Source organism: Nannospalax galili, unplaced genomic scaffold (genome assembly GCF_000622305.1).
Source record: "Nannospalax galili isolate Female #2095 unplaced genomic scaffold, S.galili_v1.0 scaffold178, whole genome shotgun sequence".
In the NCBI taxonomy this organism is placed as follows: domain Eukaryota; kingdom Metazoa; phylum Chordata; class Mammalia; order Rodentia; family Spalacidae; genus Nannospalax; species Nannospalax galili.
In genome coordinates this window covers 1885741-1902970 of record NW_008341757.1, presented here as the reverse complement: position 1 = coordinate 1902970, position 17230 = coordinate 1885741, and the positions used below count along the sequence as shown (strand labels likewise).

General features: G+C 45.2%; 1 long non-coding RNA gene across 1 annotated transcript in view; it reads left to right on the top strand.

Annotated features, from left to right (window-relative positions):
- Nucleotides 1-17230, top strand: part of LOC115071077 — a 50800-nt gene that overhangs the window by 32427 nt on the left and 1143 nt on the right. Inside the window, exons 2-3 of the long non-coding RNA XR_003850191.1 lie at nt 9899-9975; nt 10863-10934. This is a non-coding gene — a long non-coding RNA (uncharacterized LOC115071077). The remainder of the gene's footprint in view (nt 1-9898; nt 9976-10862; nt 10935-17230) is intronic.

Sequence of the window (17230 nt, the reverse complement as noted above, 5' to 3'; positions counted from 1 at the left end):
CGTACCGGAGTCAGTCATACAGAGCCCACACTGTACCGGAGTCAGTCATAAGAGCCCACACCGTACCAGAGTCAGTCATACAGAGCTCACACCATACCGGAGTCAGTCATACAGAGCCCACACCATACCGGAGTCAGCCATACAGAGCCCACACTGTACTGGAGTCAGTCTTACAGAGCCCCACACTGTACCGGAGTCAGTCGTACAGAGCCCATACCGTACTAGAGTCAGTCGTACAGAGTCCACACCATACCGGAGTCAGTTATAGGGACTAAATATTCTAGAAAAAAAATCAATCAACATGTCGAGATAAAATTTAAAAGTTTTAAAAATAAATATTTTGATCTATATATGAAAGCAATAGGCAAGTTTAAAGGGATTTGAGAAAAAGTCTTCATGGAAAAATTACACACCCTTTAAAAATGTTTTCTGGGGCTGGAGAGATGGCTCAGCAGTTGGGAGCACTGGCTGCTCTTGCAGAGGATTGGGGTTCAAATCCCAGCACCCACATGGTAGCTGGCAGCTATCTGAAACTTCAGTTCCAGGGGATCCAGCACCTTCTTCTGACCTCCGTGGGCATTGCATGACATGGGTGCACTTACGTACAGGCAGGTGTAACACTCGTACACATAAAACTACATACATTAAAAAACATTTTTTTAAAATGTTTTCTTTGCCTGGATAAGGTGACATTGGAACATTGAAAGTCCCTGATTAAGGATCCAGAGACATAGGAAATTGATCTCAAGTGGCTATGCTATAGTATGCACCTAGACTATACCCCAGATCCTTTGTGTTAAAAGCTTGGTCCCCAGCCTGTGGCACTATTGAGAGGCAGTAGAACTTCAATGAGGTAAGGCCCAATGGGCTGGGGACATTTAGATCATTGAGAACAAGTCACTGTGGACCCTAGTTTCTCCCTCTCTCCCTTTTTATGCACTCAGCATGAGCTGAGCAGCTAGCTATATCACAAGTTCCCTTCCAGAATGTGCTGCCTCTCTACAGATCCACAGCAATGGGACCAACTGGTCACGAGCTCCAAAACTGTGAACCCAAACAATCCTTTGCTGTCTGTGAGAAGGTCACTTCAGGCTTTTGTTACAGCAAAGCTAGTGAACCAAGGTTCATCAGTATAGGATGTGCACCTCACATAGAAGCAATAGTAACATTGTTAACGTAGTGTGAGTGATGGAAGAGTGACCTGGTGGGTTTCTATAAACTTGCCACAAACTAGAGACACCTATTGTATTAGTTACTTTTCTGTTGCTGTGATAAAGCACTGTGACCAAGGGAACCTATAAAAGGAAGAGTTTATTTGAGCTTACAGTTCCAGGGAAATTAGAGTTCATCACAGTGGGGAGGTGTGGTGGCAGAGGTGGCTGGAACGGGCTAGACACTAGAGAGAACCATCCATGCTCACAACTCATCTCTGTCAATTCACAGGCTATCATACTGATTTCTGGAGAGGATCGTGCTGATGGGAACTCTCAGCTCCATTCCGCTCAGGCCCAGAAATAATGCATATGATTGCAATCTGTTCTGCTCTCTGAAATATATGGCTGCATTAGTTACTTTTCTGTTGCTGTGATAGAAACACTGATCAAAGCAACTTATAGAAGGAAGAATTTATTTGAGTTTATGGTTCCAGGGGAATTAGAGTCTGACATGGCGAGGAAAGCATGGAGGCAGGAGGTGGCTGGAACAGGAGCAGAAAGCAGAGGCTCACATCTTCAAGCAGGCACAGGAAGCAGAGGACCTAGAGGTCGGGCAAGGCTTAAGAACTCTCTGAGCCTGCTGCCAGTCACATGCTTCCTCTAGCAAGGACACACCTTCTAAGACCCCCCAAAACAGAGCCACTGACTGGGGACAAAAGTGTCTGAATACTTGAAACATTTGGGGGGCATTCTCATTCAAACCACCACAGGTAGGAAGAAGGGACCTCAGTTGAGGAATATCCTTTGTCTTGATTGCTGATTGATGTAGGAGAGCCCAATCCCCGTGGGCAGTGCCATCCCTGGGCAGATGAGCCTGGGCTGTGTAAAAGAAGTAGTTCAGAAAGTCAGGGGGTCAAGCCAGTGAGTAATGTTCCTCTCTGGTCTCCACTTTGGTTTCTGCCTCTAGTTTCCTGCCTTGTGTTCCTGTCTGACTTCCCTCAAAGATGAACTGTGCCTTGGATGTGGAGGATGAAATAAAACTTTTCTTCCCCAGGTTGTTTTAAGGCATCTGGTCACCCTCACAATGGGACAGATGATTGAAAAGTACTCTAAAATGGAGGTGGGGGAGGGGCAGAGCCCATGCCATTCCCAGAATGAGTTCATTAGACCCAAATGGTATTGTCGGTCCTAGGAGATGCCAGGCAACTAAGGAACACTTGAAGCATTTACACAAACTCTCCAAAGCACAGGTGCCCCTGAGGTGCAAGTGAGGCTGGCAAACAGGCACAGATCTATGGCAGCACTGTGTAGGGTGTGGTATTGTGCACTTGGAAGCCTCGGAGGGACTGTGCATAGACCACCAGACTTGGAGCTGAAGCTGCTTCAACTCTTCCCCTTGCAGGAGTGTGCCTGAGGGAGGCGGCTCAACTGGCCACATGGCAGCAGCTGCATGTAATTTAGTATTTTTAAAAATTTAAGTCTTTTTAAATTTTTTGTGTGTATGAGTGTTTTGCCTGTGTATATGTAAGTGTACCCATGTGTGCAGTGTCTGTGGAGGCCAGAAGAGGGTGTTGGATCCTCTGGAACTGGAGTTACAGACAGTTGTTAGCTGTCATGTGGATGCTGGGAACTGAACCCAGGTCCTCTGCAAGAGCAGCCAGTGCTCTTAACCACTGAGCTATCACTCCAGCCCCTATAGTTGGTACTTTTGTACAATTTATACATTTTATTCTTAATCTGCTTATCCAATCTGAAATTTCTTTCAGTATATAGAACTTCTTGTTACATTTTCAAAAGAAAACTTTATAAAGAAAAGCAGCAAATAAAGGAAATGAAAACCCCAATGGATATTGTGTAAGAATAGAGCTGTCCTGTTACTCATAAAATATTCTTTCCTATAAAAATGAGGAACCAGGCTAAAAAGTATTAAATCTATTTAAATTTGCTGAAGTGTTGGAAATTCAGCTGTCAGAATACCACCCGTCACTGCTTGTTTTTTATGGGTTTTTCTTTACCATTCTTTACATTCACTAGAATTTTGAGATGTGAGACCACAGATAGGCTTTGAGCATTGTGACCTCTGAACTCAGTGTTAACATCAAGAAGTACCCCGAAGGGTCTTGTATGGGATAGACACATCTCAGTATGAAAAGGGAGCAAATCCAGGGATAGAGTGGGTCTCGTGGCACTGGGAAGGATGAGCCTTGAGGGCTGAGCCATGGAGTAGTAAATATGGTGGAATGCCCCCACTCTTGTGACCCACACTTTCTTTAGTGTCAGGAGGGTTGTGTGGGTGACCTCAGCCGCGTCCCTTTCTAGATTTTATAGTAGCCTCTTGGTATCATCTACAACAACCCTGAGGGGCCACACCAGCCCCAGAGCCTCACATGGTGTCAACTGTGGGGACATCAAGGTACCATATCCCCTCTGCTGACTCTGAGTCCTGCTAGCCTCCTCCTCAGTGGGGGCTCCTGAATGCATTTCCCACCTGCCCTCAGGTCTCAGCATCTCACCATTTCCAGGGTACCTGACTTAACCTGTGTCTGGCTTTGCAGATAGAGAGCAATTTTAGTAGCTGTTTATTAGATTGGAGCATTAGGTTTGAACTCAGGGCAAAATGAAGCACCCCATGTTGGGTGAAGGGCAAGGCTGGGAGATGAGAGTGATCAGGATGAAGAAGGGAATGATAAAAGGATGGGCACACATGGCCAGTCCGTGTGAAATGGTCGTAATGTCCTTTCTGCTGTCTTGGAGACAAAATTGTAGTAAGTAACCAGGAAGCTTGCTGGCACTGAACCAGCTCTTTTGCTACGATTGCCATCAGCAGTGGACCGCAGTCCTTATGCTTTTTTACTCAAGAATTAGGAAGGAAGCCAAGTGGACTATCCATGGAGCAACCCTATTATATGGTTTCTTCTTTTGAAAATATTTTATGTATTATTTTTAATTTTTATTTATGCGTATGAGTGAATTGCCTACATATATATGCCCACAGAGGTTGGAAGAGGGTGTTAGATCTCCTTGGACTGGAGTTACGGATGGTTGTTAGCCACTATGTGGGTGCTGGGAACTGAACCCAGATCCTCTGCAAGAGCAGCTATGCTTTTAACTACTGAGCCATCTCTCTAGCCCCTCATATATATTTTCAAAACAACTGCTAAAGGTTAGTGCTACAGGCTCCTCCCTCAACAGTATTTGCTCCTATTTGTGAAAAATCTACACGTGAGAGAAGAAGTGTGTTATCTCAAACCTCACAGCTTAGCAAGGTAGGAAAGGGAAACCAAGAGTCGGACAGGGTGAGGGGGCTGCCCTGGGAGGAAGGAGTGGAGCTTGCAGTTCATCTCAGATTTCTGTAACTTGGAAGCTCCATCCATCTAGGTCAGCTGAGCTGGTCCCATGGAGCCCATGATCTGGGCCTCGTGCTCTGGGGATCTGACTCACTGGGCCTTTGTGGTGACCAAAACATGTGCTTTATTAACCCACGTGTGGTCTCTTCCACCTGTAGGAGCCATTCAACGGCTCAGCAATTGACCTGAGCTGTTTCTCCTTTAACAACAGTGATAATCGCAAAGGCCACTTCTATTTTTATGATCTGTGGGTCTCTTTCATGAGTCATGTTTGTGGCTTACAGTGGAGTGTGGTAAATAGTACAGAATATTGTCCCCATTCTAGAGATGCAGAAACTGAGGCTCATGTGCCTCTGCCCACTCACCTCAAAAGGTACAGGACCAAACTTGAATCCTAATGTTCCCTTTTCTGTTCCAATCTGTTTTCCACTTGCTTAAGCATTTGCGAGTGACTGAGCCTCTGTGGAGAACAAATTACTTGTGTGTGTGTGTGTGTGTGTGTGTGTGTGTGTGTGTGTGTGCACGCACGCACGAGTGCACATGTGTGTAGAAGCCAGAGGGTGTTATTCCTCAGGAGACATCCATTTTCTCTTTGACAGTTTCATATATGTATTGTGATCATACTAACCCTCCATTTCTTCTCTCCCTCTGGCCCCTGTTGACCCTATTCTTCCCAACTAGTACTACATCCATGTCTTTGTGTAGGTCATGTGCAAGTAGGCGCAGCTATTGTGAAAATAAGTGACTGTTAAGTACTCAGCCCTAAACAGGTCATCTACACTCTGCCGTCCAAGCCCAGAGAACACTGAAGAAGAGAGGATGGAAGGACTGTAAGAGCCAGAGGAGGGCAAGGTTCCCATGAAATGCCATATTTTCAATATGACATGTCCTTTGCAATTATGAACACACTTTGAGACAGAGTGTCTATGGGACCTGAAGCTCACAGATTAGGCTGGACTGGCTGGCCAGGGAGCTCCAGAGTCCACCCGTCTCTGCTTCTCCTGCTCTAGGATTACAAGTACCATACTTAGCTTTTACGTGGGTGCTGGGCCTCAAACTCGGGTCCTCATGCTTGAGTGGCAAGCACTTTACACTTTACATCTTCCCAGCCCCCGCTTTCCTTGACCTTAGTTGAACCCAAAGGCTCTGGAAACAAACCCAGATTGAAAGATTGATCAGCTGAAAAATAAAGATGGCATGTTGGAAGTGACTGAAAACGAGGTCGCCCCTATGTAACTTGCCGGGTAGACACCAGCACTTGGCAAGGTGTAACCACTATAATTAGCTCTAATTACCATTCCGCTCTGGTGGATGTGCTCTCCGTCTAGCAAAACTTGATCTTTCCACCTCTGTCACCTAGAAGCCCTTTCTCTACACTCCCTCGAGCTGTCATTTAAAGCTGATTGTCATGTCTCAGCAGCAAACAGCCCAGCTTGCTGACATAAACACCTTCCTCTACACTTGGATGTGTGTTTTGATCAGAATTAAGGGTTTTCTTTAACTTGTCCCCTGTCTTCCGTCTGTCATTTAATCACGGTAATGGTTTCCAAGCTCTGTACACTTTTGTTAGGTTCCTGGTTTTTCATCAAACCTCACATTTGTTGGCACCAAAGCCATGCTGGAGAAAAGATCTCAGATGGGGACTGTGTGACCATTGGAACAGAGTGGCCAGGGGTTGGGTAAGAAGAGAGAGGAGGGGTGGGTAAAGGACAGAAGAGGCCTCAGTGAGGAATGTTCTCTTGGGGCAGTCAGGCACTAGAGCTTCTCTGTTGAGAGAAACTTCCTCTTTTTGAAATCTCCATGAAAGTGAATTGTGTGTGAAGGAAAAAATGACACATCACTCTGCTTTCCATGAAGTAAAAACTTGTGGTGGAAAATTTACAAGGAAATCCATCTGATTTCTCTATTTCAATTGCTGTATGATTTTCAATATTACTCAACACTTGGACATCACAGCTGAGTACGTCCTCATTTTCCCCATTTCTTTTTCCAGCCACGTTATTTAGCAGCTTGCTAAATATAATGCCCCTCATTCTACATTTTGCTTTGTTTTTTTTGTTTTTTTTGTTTTTTTTTTTTAACAGATGAAGGAAGAGAACAGAAGTAGTAATGTAGTGAAGTCTCTGGGATTCACACAGTAAGTCAGTGGTAGAGGTCCAGGGCTGGATAAGAACTGAGATCAGCTCCTTGCAGAACCTTGGTCATGGATAGTAGACCTTTGTCCCAGGGTGAAGAGCTTGGCAGAGCTTGGCAACTCCATCTGGTAGAGCAATGCTCAGCAGACCTCATCCCAGGCCAACCCAGCCTGTTGCCTCTTTCTCAGTGGCCCATGTGAATTGAAAATGTTTTTTGCATTTCTATAGGATTAAAAAAAGTCCACAGATGTGTAACGTTTCCTGACACATGGAAAATTCTGTAAAACTCTAATTTCAGTGATCATAAATATAGCTGTATTAGAGTGCAGACATGCCTGTTGGTTTCTGTATCACCCGTGGCTGCATTCACCATGCTAAAGTGGGAGAGGTAGGAGGTCAGAGCAGAAACTCGGAGTCTGAAACAGTTCATGATTTATGAATCACATGACTCGTGGAACCTAAAACATTTGTAATGCAGTCTCTGGACAGAGCTCACTGACCTTTGAGGTAGAAGGATGCCAAGGGGTTGCATGAGGAATGAACATGAGATAGTTCGAGTCAGGTCTGGGACCAGGGTTTGTTAGTGATGGAGAGGCAGAAAGGGGGTGAGCAGTGAGTGATGTGACCAGATCTAATTTTCCCATAGCAGGCCCTCCATGTATCCTTAAATCCAAGAGAACATTCCCTCCCTTTGTTAGGAGAGACATTTCTTCAGTGGTGTAACTCTAGTAACTTGCCTGTGCTCTTGTAAATATCGTACCATCCATGCTCCTGTAAACAACTATAGTTAAACCGACTGTCGGGGGAAGAGAAAGCTGGAGAAATGGCTCGATGGCAAAGAGCACTTCCTCCTCACTTCCTGGTCTGGCAAAGGACCAGAGTTTGTCCCAGCGCCCATGTCAGGCTCACAACCACCTGTAACTCCAGCTCCAGGGGATCTGTCACCCTCCTCTGACCTCAGGGGGTACTTACACATGCACATCACACATACATGTAACATGAAAAATGACATGAAAGCACAAAGGAAACTCTTGAGGAGCTGAGGAAAGGAAGGGCTTGGCAGAAGTGGAGTGAGAGGTGATGAAGGTGAATATGATCAAAATACATTGTAGACGTGCGTGAAAAAATTGTTTCTTAGTTTTGGGGCTGGAGAGACGGCTCAGCGGTTAAGAACACTAGCTGTTCTTACAGAAGACCCGGGTTCGAATCCCCGCACCCACATGGCAGCTAACAACTATCTGTAACTCCGGTTCCAGGGGATCCGACAGCCTCTTCTGCCCTCTGCAGGCATTGCACAACACAGGTGCACCTACCTACATGCGGGCAATACACACATACACATAAAATATTTAAAAAATTGTTTCTCAGTTTTTTGTTACAAGAAAGGACAATGAGTCTTAGAGAAATTCCCTGATTCTCTGGGTCAGACTGACACCAAAGTCTCCTTCCAATCCAGGGCATGCTCTAGCACAGTGCACTTCCGTGGAGAGAGGCTACATTTTCTGGTAAGAACCCTCAGTAGGGAGAGAACAGGGAAGAGAGAGCAGGGAGATCGGGCTGTGCCACCAGCTGCCCTTAGCTCTCCGTGTCTGCCCCACTCTGCGGGTCACATCTGCCTTGTAACACTACAGACCCGTGAATTCACATCTGACTTCAACAACTGGGAAACTATTTGCACTATGAAACTGGAAAACAATATGGGGTACCGCTTAAATTTGGCTTTCAGATAAACAGATATTTTTTAGTATGTGCATGTCCCATGCAAGATTTCAATCTGTTTTCAGGAAACACACTTTAAAAGTTTGTATTAAAAATATTTATTGCTGGGACTGGTGAGATGGCTTAGTGGTTAAGAATGTGTACTGTTCTTCCAGAGGACCTGAGTTGAATCCTACCCAACCTAGGTGCTGGGAACGAAACTCAGGTCTTCTGGAAAAGCAGGAAGTACCTGTAATTACTGAGCCATCGCTCTAGCTCAATACTTTTTTACTTATATTTCAAGTACGTTTGGATTTCTAACGAATCCTTGAAGAAATGGTACACATGACGTATCAGTAGCTGCTAGCATTCACCTGGTAAGATGGTGAGGGGGAAAATGCCAGAATCATAGTTGGTGGGCAGAGTCCTACAGCGGACAGCCTTTCAGTGGGAGATGGAATCTTCGTTGTTTTCAAGTTTGGGTAAATATGAATAAAGCTATTATAAATGTTCACGTGTAGTTTTGGGTTTGTGTGTGTATGTGTATGTACACAAAGTTTTGACTCTCTCAGGTAATACCGAGGGATATGGTTGGTGGGTCATACGATGAGGAAGCGTTTAGCTTTGTAAGAAACCAACTGACTCTACCAAAGTGACTGCTCCGTTTTGCATTCCCACTAGCAAGGAGAGCAAGTTCCTGTTCCTCCACATTGCCAGTGCTTGGTGATGCCGGTGGATTGGTATGCTGTGATACCTCATTTGCATTTCCCTGATGATACAGAAAGAATATTGGCAATGCAAACTTATCTGGGCATCTTACACTGCATCTGACAACCCTGCTTTTAGGAGCGGGCACTGGGGATTTTATTCATTTGGCTGCTTCCTTTCCTACATGTCATCAGCACTGCCATTGCTGTGTTACCAACGCAGCGCCTTTCAGATACTTACGCACTAACATTTAATGAGACCCAAACTCTTCCAGGCTAAGGACTGATTCCCACTTTGCTGAGGAGACAAATATGTAGACAGATTAATTTCGCTATATTCTTTTTAAAACTATTTTATTTATTATTTAAATTTTTATCTGTATGAGTATATTGCCTGCATGTATATAAGTGCACCTCTAAGTGCCCGTGGCAGTCAGAAGAGGGCTTTGGATTCCTCTGGAACTGGAGTAACAGACAGTTGTTAGCTGCCATGTTGGTTTTGGGAATCGAACCAGGGTCCTCTGCAAGAGCAGCCGGTGCTCTTAACTGCTGAGCCATCTCTCCAGCCTTTAACACACATATTTTTGTCTAGCACCTCTTGACTTCAGGTTAACTTTGTGATACAGTTGCCACACCCCTAGATGTGGCATGAAAGAAATCTCATAGTGATTATAATGATTGGAATGAACAATGTCCCCATAGACTCAGGTATTTGAAGACTTGGGCCTCAATTGGAGGCACTATTTGGGGAAGTTTAGGAGGTACAGCCTTGCAGGAGAAAGCGCGTCACTGGGGTGGGCTTTGAGAGTTCATAGCCTTGCCCCACCTTGAATTCACTCTCTGCTTCTTATGTGCAGATTAAAGATTTAATCTCTCAGCTTCCTGCTCTGGCCACCTGCTGTCAGACCTCCCCACTATTATGGACTCTGGAATGGTAAGCAAAAGCAAACTCTTCCATATGTCACTTTTAGTCATGGTATTTTATCACAGCAACAGAAAAGTAACTAATAGAGTGATGCCCAGAATCCGGTTACTTTGTTTAAACTGGTCATGGCCAGCATGGACCTAAGGTTGGGAATTTCTTCTACCTGGAGGATTTAACTGGCTGTAAGAGATCCTGATGTACAGACGTCTCATGTTGATCAACCTTATTCCCAATAACTTCCCCCTGATGCGTAAATGCAGATGTTCCCCTTCCAAGCAGTAGCAGCCAAGGACAGGCACTGCATCTTTAATTTTCTTCTTAGATCCCTTCCTACACTTTTTCAGCCTGCTGGGTCTCTGTCCTAGTTAACTTTAACTGTTAACTTGATGCAGTCACGTGAGAAGGTAGTCTCAATTCAGGGATTTCCCAGATCATAGTGTGTCTATGGGGGACTGTCTTCATTATTAATTGATGTAGAAGGGCCTAGCCCACTGTGGGTGGCACCATTTCTGGGGCAAGTAGATGGGGCTGTATAAGAAAACTAGCTAAACATAAGCCTGTGAATGAGCCAGCAAGCTGCGCTCCTCCATGATTTTTGCTTCAAGTTCCTGCTTGAGTTGCTACCCTGACTTCCCTCAGTGATGAACTGTGACCTGGAAGCTAAATAAACCCTTTTCTCCTCAAGTTGCTTTTGGTCAGAGTGTTTGGTCAGAGTATCAGAAAGGAAACAAAGCAGTCTGCAATGAGTCTCTACTCTATAGACATTCCAATGGACAATCTTGCCCTCACCTGGAAGGGCAGAAAGATGGCATCCCTGCTGAGTCACTGCAAGTTGGCTGTTTTCTTTCACAGAAGTCAGCTCTGATGGGGCCCCTTCTTGAAGCTGTGTTCTCTAGTTTCAGGAAATTGCGCCTTGACTCTGTCCTCAGACTTCAGGTGTGAACAGCACCCCAGTCTTGCTCTCTCGGGTATGCATTCTTCCTTCGTAGTTTTGCTATTATTCACACCTTGATAAACTTTCGTTAAACTCTTTTTAGTTACTCAGTTCGAGTACACCCTTATTTCTCAGTGGGACCCTGGCTGATAGCCTGGAGGAAAGTGTTACTCTGATCATCATTTGCCTGTCAGCTCACATGCACTACAGAAAAGGTTAACTCAAGGACATATATTGGTCTACCATTGGTCTACCAGGCGGCTATCTGTTATGCAGGAAATATACTGCGTTTGACAATAAATTGTAATTTAAACTGAGTTGATATCTTTGGGGAGTATCAGGTATCAAACAATTCATCAGAATCGCTGTTTCTTTTTCTGGTGCTGACCTAATGGGGCAGGAACGTGTGCTGTGATGTCAGAGAGATCTAGTTAGAGTTTAAGCTCTTTTAACTGTTAACTTGTGATTATGAGAGAAGTTACATTACCTCACTGGGCCTTATCTATAATATGAGGGTGATAATACTTCTCAGATTAAATGAGAGATTATTAAATACTTAGCTTGCTGCCTGGTACATAATAGGATTGTTAAAAGGCCTAAGCGATGCTTACTGACAGTGCATCTTAAGAATTAGCCATGGAGGGGCTGAAGAAATGGCTCAGCATTTGGGAGTGTATACTGTTCTTGCAGAGAACCTGTTAGCTTCCCAGCAGCTAAATCTGGTGGGTCACAACCCCCTGTAACACTAGCTTCAAGGTACCAGATGTCTCTTATGGCCTCTGTGGCCATCTGCACTCATGTGCACATACACATACATCATTTAAAACATAAAACCTTTCTCTGTAAAAAAAGAATTAGCTGTGCTTTCTACAGCAGCACCTTCCAATAGAAATCTCATCAGGGAAGGAGCTCTTCTCTCTTCTATGCTTCCTGCAGGTGGCCATTGAAACCTTTCAGTGTTTGATGTGTGCCTGAGTTGCCAAATTTGTTTATATAGTGTGTGTGTGTGTGTGTGTGTGTGTGTGTGCGCACGTGTGGTGTACGCCTATGTCTTCATGTGTGCGAGAGGCGGCCCTCCAGTGTCTTCCTGTGTCACCCTCCAGCTTATGTTTTTGACGGGATCTCCCACTGAATGCAGGGCTTGCTCATTTCAGCCAGACTGGCTGGCCAGCAAGCCTCCAAGGACCCCCTGCGTGCTTCCCAGCCCTGGGATTGCAGATGCCCGCCACCATGCCCAGCTTTCACATGGGTTCTGGGGATCCAAACTCAGTTCTTTCTGCTTGCGCAACAAGTGCTTTATCCACTAAGCCATCTCTCCAGCCCAGTGTTATATAATTCTAATAAATTTAAATAGCTACCCATGGCTCCTGGCTGCCACATTTGACAGTGCAGATTTCATGGTAAACATAAAAATATCAAGTCATTTTGTAAGATCATCAGACAGTTCAGACATACAACCTTGAAAGCTGTTAGCGGGTTGAAATCAGAGTTTTAGGACAATCTATCATTCACTCAGCAACTGATACTGTAACATCTACAGTACTCATTGAAATAATGGATTTTGTTAGTGAAAAGTCAATGGAGTTACATGCACACAAATGAACACACATATGCATACTTAAAGGAAATGTTTAGATAAGTTTACTCCTAGCAGACGGTATGTATGTGCTCCTCACTTCCTCTTGGGAAGGCAGATATTAATCTGCAGGCTTTGTGATGTTCATCCTTCTGGAGTCTCTGGACATTTCAACATAGCACTTGTTCCCACTGAGCCTTGTCAACTTCCCAACCCTCAGAAACACACTGCAGTCAAGTATGATCCTTGGATCCGAATGAACATGTGAGAGATAAATGCATGTCCCATCCTGGATTTGGCCGTGATCTTTTCAGAGAACATTTGAGTAGTCTGGGGACAAAACAGAACAGTACATATAATTAAAAGGTCAATGTATTTAGAGGTTTTCTAAGTAGAGGGGGTTAGAGAGAGGTCCTATTTTTCTTGCTTGTGAGTCATGAAAATAATCACAAATATTCTGCTTTGGGCCTTCAGAGAACCCCTCTGGACCCCAGGCCCACCTCCCCACCCAGCTCTGAACCCTGGGAAGCTTCCTGCCACCTAAGCTGGGCTTCCCTGGCCCTTGGTTTATTGTTGGGAATGGCCAGTTGAAAACACCAATAACATATCTAATGAGCACGTTAGAGGGGAATTGAGATGCTTATCTCCCCAACTCCCTCCTTGTAGGGGTGGTTGGACTGTTTTTACCTCAGCACTGTGAGTTAGCTCCCGCCTCCCCAAGTTCTCCCTCTCCTCCTGGATGCTGCTTCTTCCCTTCCATCTTCAGGCTTAGACAGAGCAAGAGGAGACTCAGCAGTTGCCTGCCCTGAATGCTACATGATTTTCTTGTGGTTTCTCTCCACCCTGACCACTTCTCTGAAAAAGAGTGCCTTTATTATAACTGCTTACATTACACACGACTGTAGCATTGTTTTCTGCTGGGACTCTTTCTGATGTAGCTATGAAATAGTATCTGGGTGTTTTCTCACTGAGCTTTTCTTCCTTGAGGCAGTTGCTGCAGAGATAATTTAGGACAGGGCGTTTTAAAGCAGTTGTTTAATCTCATTGCCTTACCAGACACCAATTCAGACCCCTCCAGGATGAGTCACCCTATTTGTGTGGGTGGGGTTAGTAAACTCCCTGAAGTGTAAGAAAGATTGTCTTGATAGTGGTGACAGAGAATTTTCTCAAAAGTCCAAATGCATAGCCCCAAATAAAATAAACCAAGGGAAAAAAAGGGTTTATGCATTTGGAAGTCTTCAGCAGTGACCCATAGCTCAGCCCATCCTTTATGAGGCAGGATGTGGTCAGAGTGCTGTATACGGTTAAGAAATTTCCCTTCTAAGCATCTTCATTCTGTCGCTTGATGTGGATAAAATCGGTTCCAAGCAATACTTAAAACTGAGATGTCATACATATAGAATTGGTAGAGTTTTGAAAGAATCAGAATAGTACACTAATTACCTTCTGCCTTAAAAGTCGTTAAAAATGGCTTTGGCAGGGCTCACTTCCTTTATTTTGGGCACAGAGAAGGCCTGGCTTTCTATGACATGTACTGCTAGATGGCTAGAGATAGATGGCCGCCTTCCTGGGTGGTTGCCTAGCTGGTGTAATCCTTGCAGAAGTGCTAAAAGCCCCTCCCCTTCCAGCCCCTGAAATACCTTTCTTTCCAGAGGCTCTGTCACAATTCCTGAAAGTCCCATACTTAGCATGAGATCTTCACGGTATTGCAGAAATCTTTGTCAGGATGAAGTGTTTATGGTTTAAGCTGTTATCTCCTCGAGGCTGTTACAATGGGGAAATTAGAGTTCTGGTTGGGAAGGTAAAAAGCAAAAATGTAAGACACACAGAATCTTTCAGGAATGGCAGACCTGGTAGAGACAGCACAGAGGAGTGGGCCGGTGTCCCTGGGAAGCACTGGGTACTTCAGTGTGCCATTGTGTGGATAGCACGTTCATCAAACACAAACTTTGCCTAAATGTGGCCCTGTAGTCTAGGTAAAAGTTGAATATTGTAGATATACATTTACAATGAGAACAGTGTGATGTGCTGTCAGAGACTGACAGAGGATGCCTAATGGCATACTTGATCTTGAAGAGCTAAACTATTAGGCTAAACCAGGAGCTAGAACGTCAACATCTGTCAGGATGACGGATCCAGTCCCAACGACTCCACTGATTAGCAGTGGGCTTGAGACTTGTGTTTGAAGGAGGGGCTCGGGGTGCTCATGCCTCATATCTGCTAGGCCTACCCCTTTCCTGCTTCACTCCATTTTTAAATATAATATGTAGGTATCCAGTGGTCCCAGGCAGGCTTCAGGAGCCTCTAGCACTGTCTTCCTTGAAGTTCACTGTCACTGGGTCTGATCACAAGGAGTAAACGCAGGGAACCCTGTATTCCTTCCGATGTCTATGGCTCTAACTTGAATAAGATGCTAGCTGATGGTCTCTGGAGCCTGGCTGAGGCCTGATGGGCCAGGAGGCTTGGCCTCTGTAGGAACACTTCTTCAGACGCTGGCTTTCCTTTTTCTGTCTTCTTGAGGAAGCCTAAGGAGTCATCCTTGACTCTTCCCATCATTCCCTTTTCTGATTTAGCAGTTATACCTGGCATATGGTATTCTTCTAGGATCACCTCTTACCACCCAGACTGCCCACCCACCCTGAGTCCAATAAGACACCATCTCTCATCTGGTATACTGTCATAGACTTCTGGGTCAGGCCTTGCTTTGACTCCAGCCTCCTGTAATCTTTCCTCCACACAGGATAAAAATGTAAGTTACGTCATCTCATCCCTCTGCTTAAAGACCTCCAGCAGCTTTCCAATACATTTGGAATAGAATTAGCATCTCACTGTGGTCTCAGATGTTCCCACAATCTGAGCCCATATCCGTCTGCCAGCCACTCTTTCCCCTTCATCCTTCCCAGGTGCCCTGACCTACTGCTTCTTAATTTCACCCACATTTCAGTCCTCCCTTTGTCAAGATGTTTCCTACACAGACCCTGATGCAGCCTCCTCCACTCATACGGTCCTCCTTTAGATGCTGCCATTCTTTCCTTGTCTTGGTCAGGAATCATGCAGTCGCTGCCCCATGTTACTCCCCAGGCTCTAACTTCACCTTTTCTTCACATGGCAGCTCGCCACTGCTGGGTGTTGCGCTAATTGCTCTTTATCTGTATGTGGATTCCTTATTTTCACTATAGAAGTAAATCTTTGATCTTTGGCAGAAGGGCTGTCACCTACTTATCACTTTGTCCTAATGCCTACATGAGTGTCTGGAACATAGTCATTACTAGGAATTATTTGCTGAATGACTGAATGGATTGTGGAAGGGGAGTTGCAGACCAAATCACGTGAGGGCTCAGCAAGGTATGCTCATGGAGACAAGACAAAAGCCATTGTAAGGAATGGGATGAGGGCTGGTTGTAAAGACTGTTCACTGAGGAGTGTGAGATTCTACTAGGAAGCTGTGACCATGCCAGAATCCAGATCAGCGACCATGGCCATCACAATGGCCAGGATCAAGGTCAACACCATGGTGGCCAGTGTGAGCTCCCAGCATGAAGGATGCAAGGCACATTGAGGCAGTTTCTTCACAGACTCTTTTCATTTTACTGCTGGAGCTGAGCCACCATAGGTCTAAGTGACTCTGAAGTTGAGCTTGATTCAGAAATGGTGAACTCTTTAGTCCCAGGAGGTTGTAGACTGCCTGCTATGAAGCCATTGTTAATCAATCCATTTAATGCTGTGGACTCTGGGGAGAGACACATGCCTTCCCCAACCAGCTCCTAACATACCAAACACATCCCTTGCACATCATTCCCAATGTAACACCCCCCCCCCCGCAATAACCCAACAATTCTTCAGGCAAGATGTCATGTTGCAGACAGTCCCCAGAGACCAGAGTTCCATGGCCCACTCACTTCTCATGTTGGGGAACTCCGCTCAGCAGCAAGGGGCTCTGGGCTGGCCGGGAATCCCCACTACAGCAGCAATCTCTGTTGGGCTGAGGAGGGAGGGCTGCTGGCATCTGCTGAGAAGCAGAGCCCAAGGATGCTGAGACATCTGGGTGACAGGGAGTTCATCTCTAGAGACGAAGAAAAGGTTCAGGCTAGAAGTGCTGCAGACACTAAGTGCTCTGGGCCCAGCCTCCCTGCCCCCAACTCTCCTGGGGCACTCCCAGAATCTGTGTAGCACAAAGTACACGACTCTGTGTGCATAGTCCAGTCCATCACTTGAGGCTAAGAAGAAAAGAGGCTTGGCTTGGCTTTCAGAGGAAGTGAGGTGAAGATTCTTCTCCACTAAACAGCTAAATAAACCACTTAAGACCTTTCATGACTCAGAAACCACAGACCCCACAGCCAGCATGCATGTATTCATTCTTGTCGACAAATACTGATCAAGAGCGTATTGTGTGACTAACACTGGGCTTGGGTTGAGAACGTAATGGTAAAATAAGATTCACTCTCTCCGCTCAAACTTGGACAATCCCACTCCGAGGTGGCGTATTCTACAGCACAGAAGGTAGTGCGTACCAGTCTCAAGGAACAGAAACTGACTTTGCCAGTGTTTAGGTGTGATCGTGGGCAAACTGCTTCATCTCTCTTCACCTTTTTTCATCTATATTTAAAGAAATGGCATATGTCATATAACTTAATGAAGCACAGTTCATTAGCAAGTATTTAAGCCATGTATCAAGAAAGGTTAGCTATGATCAGGTTATAGTTTAAGTATTAGTAGGGAATTGCTACAGGAGCACATTTGTATATTGAAATAAC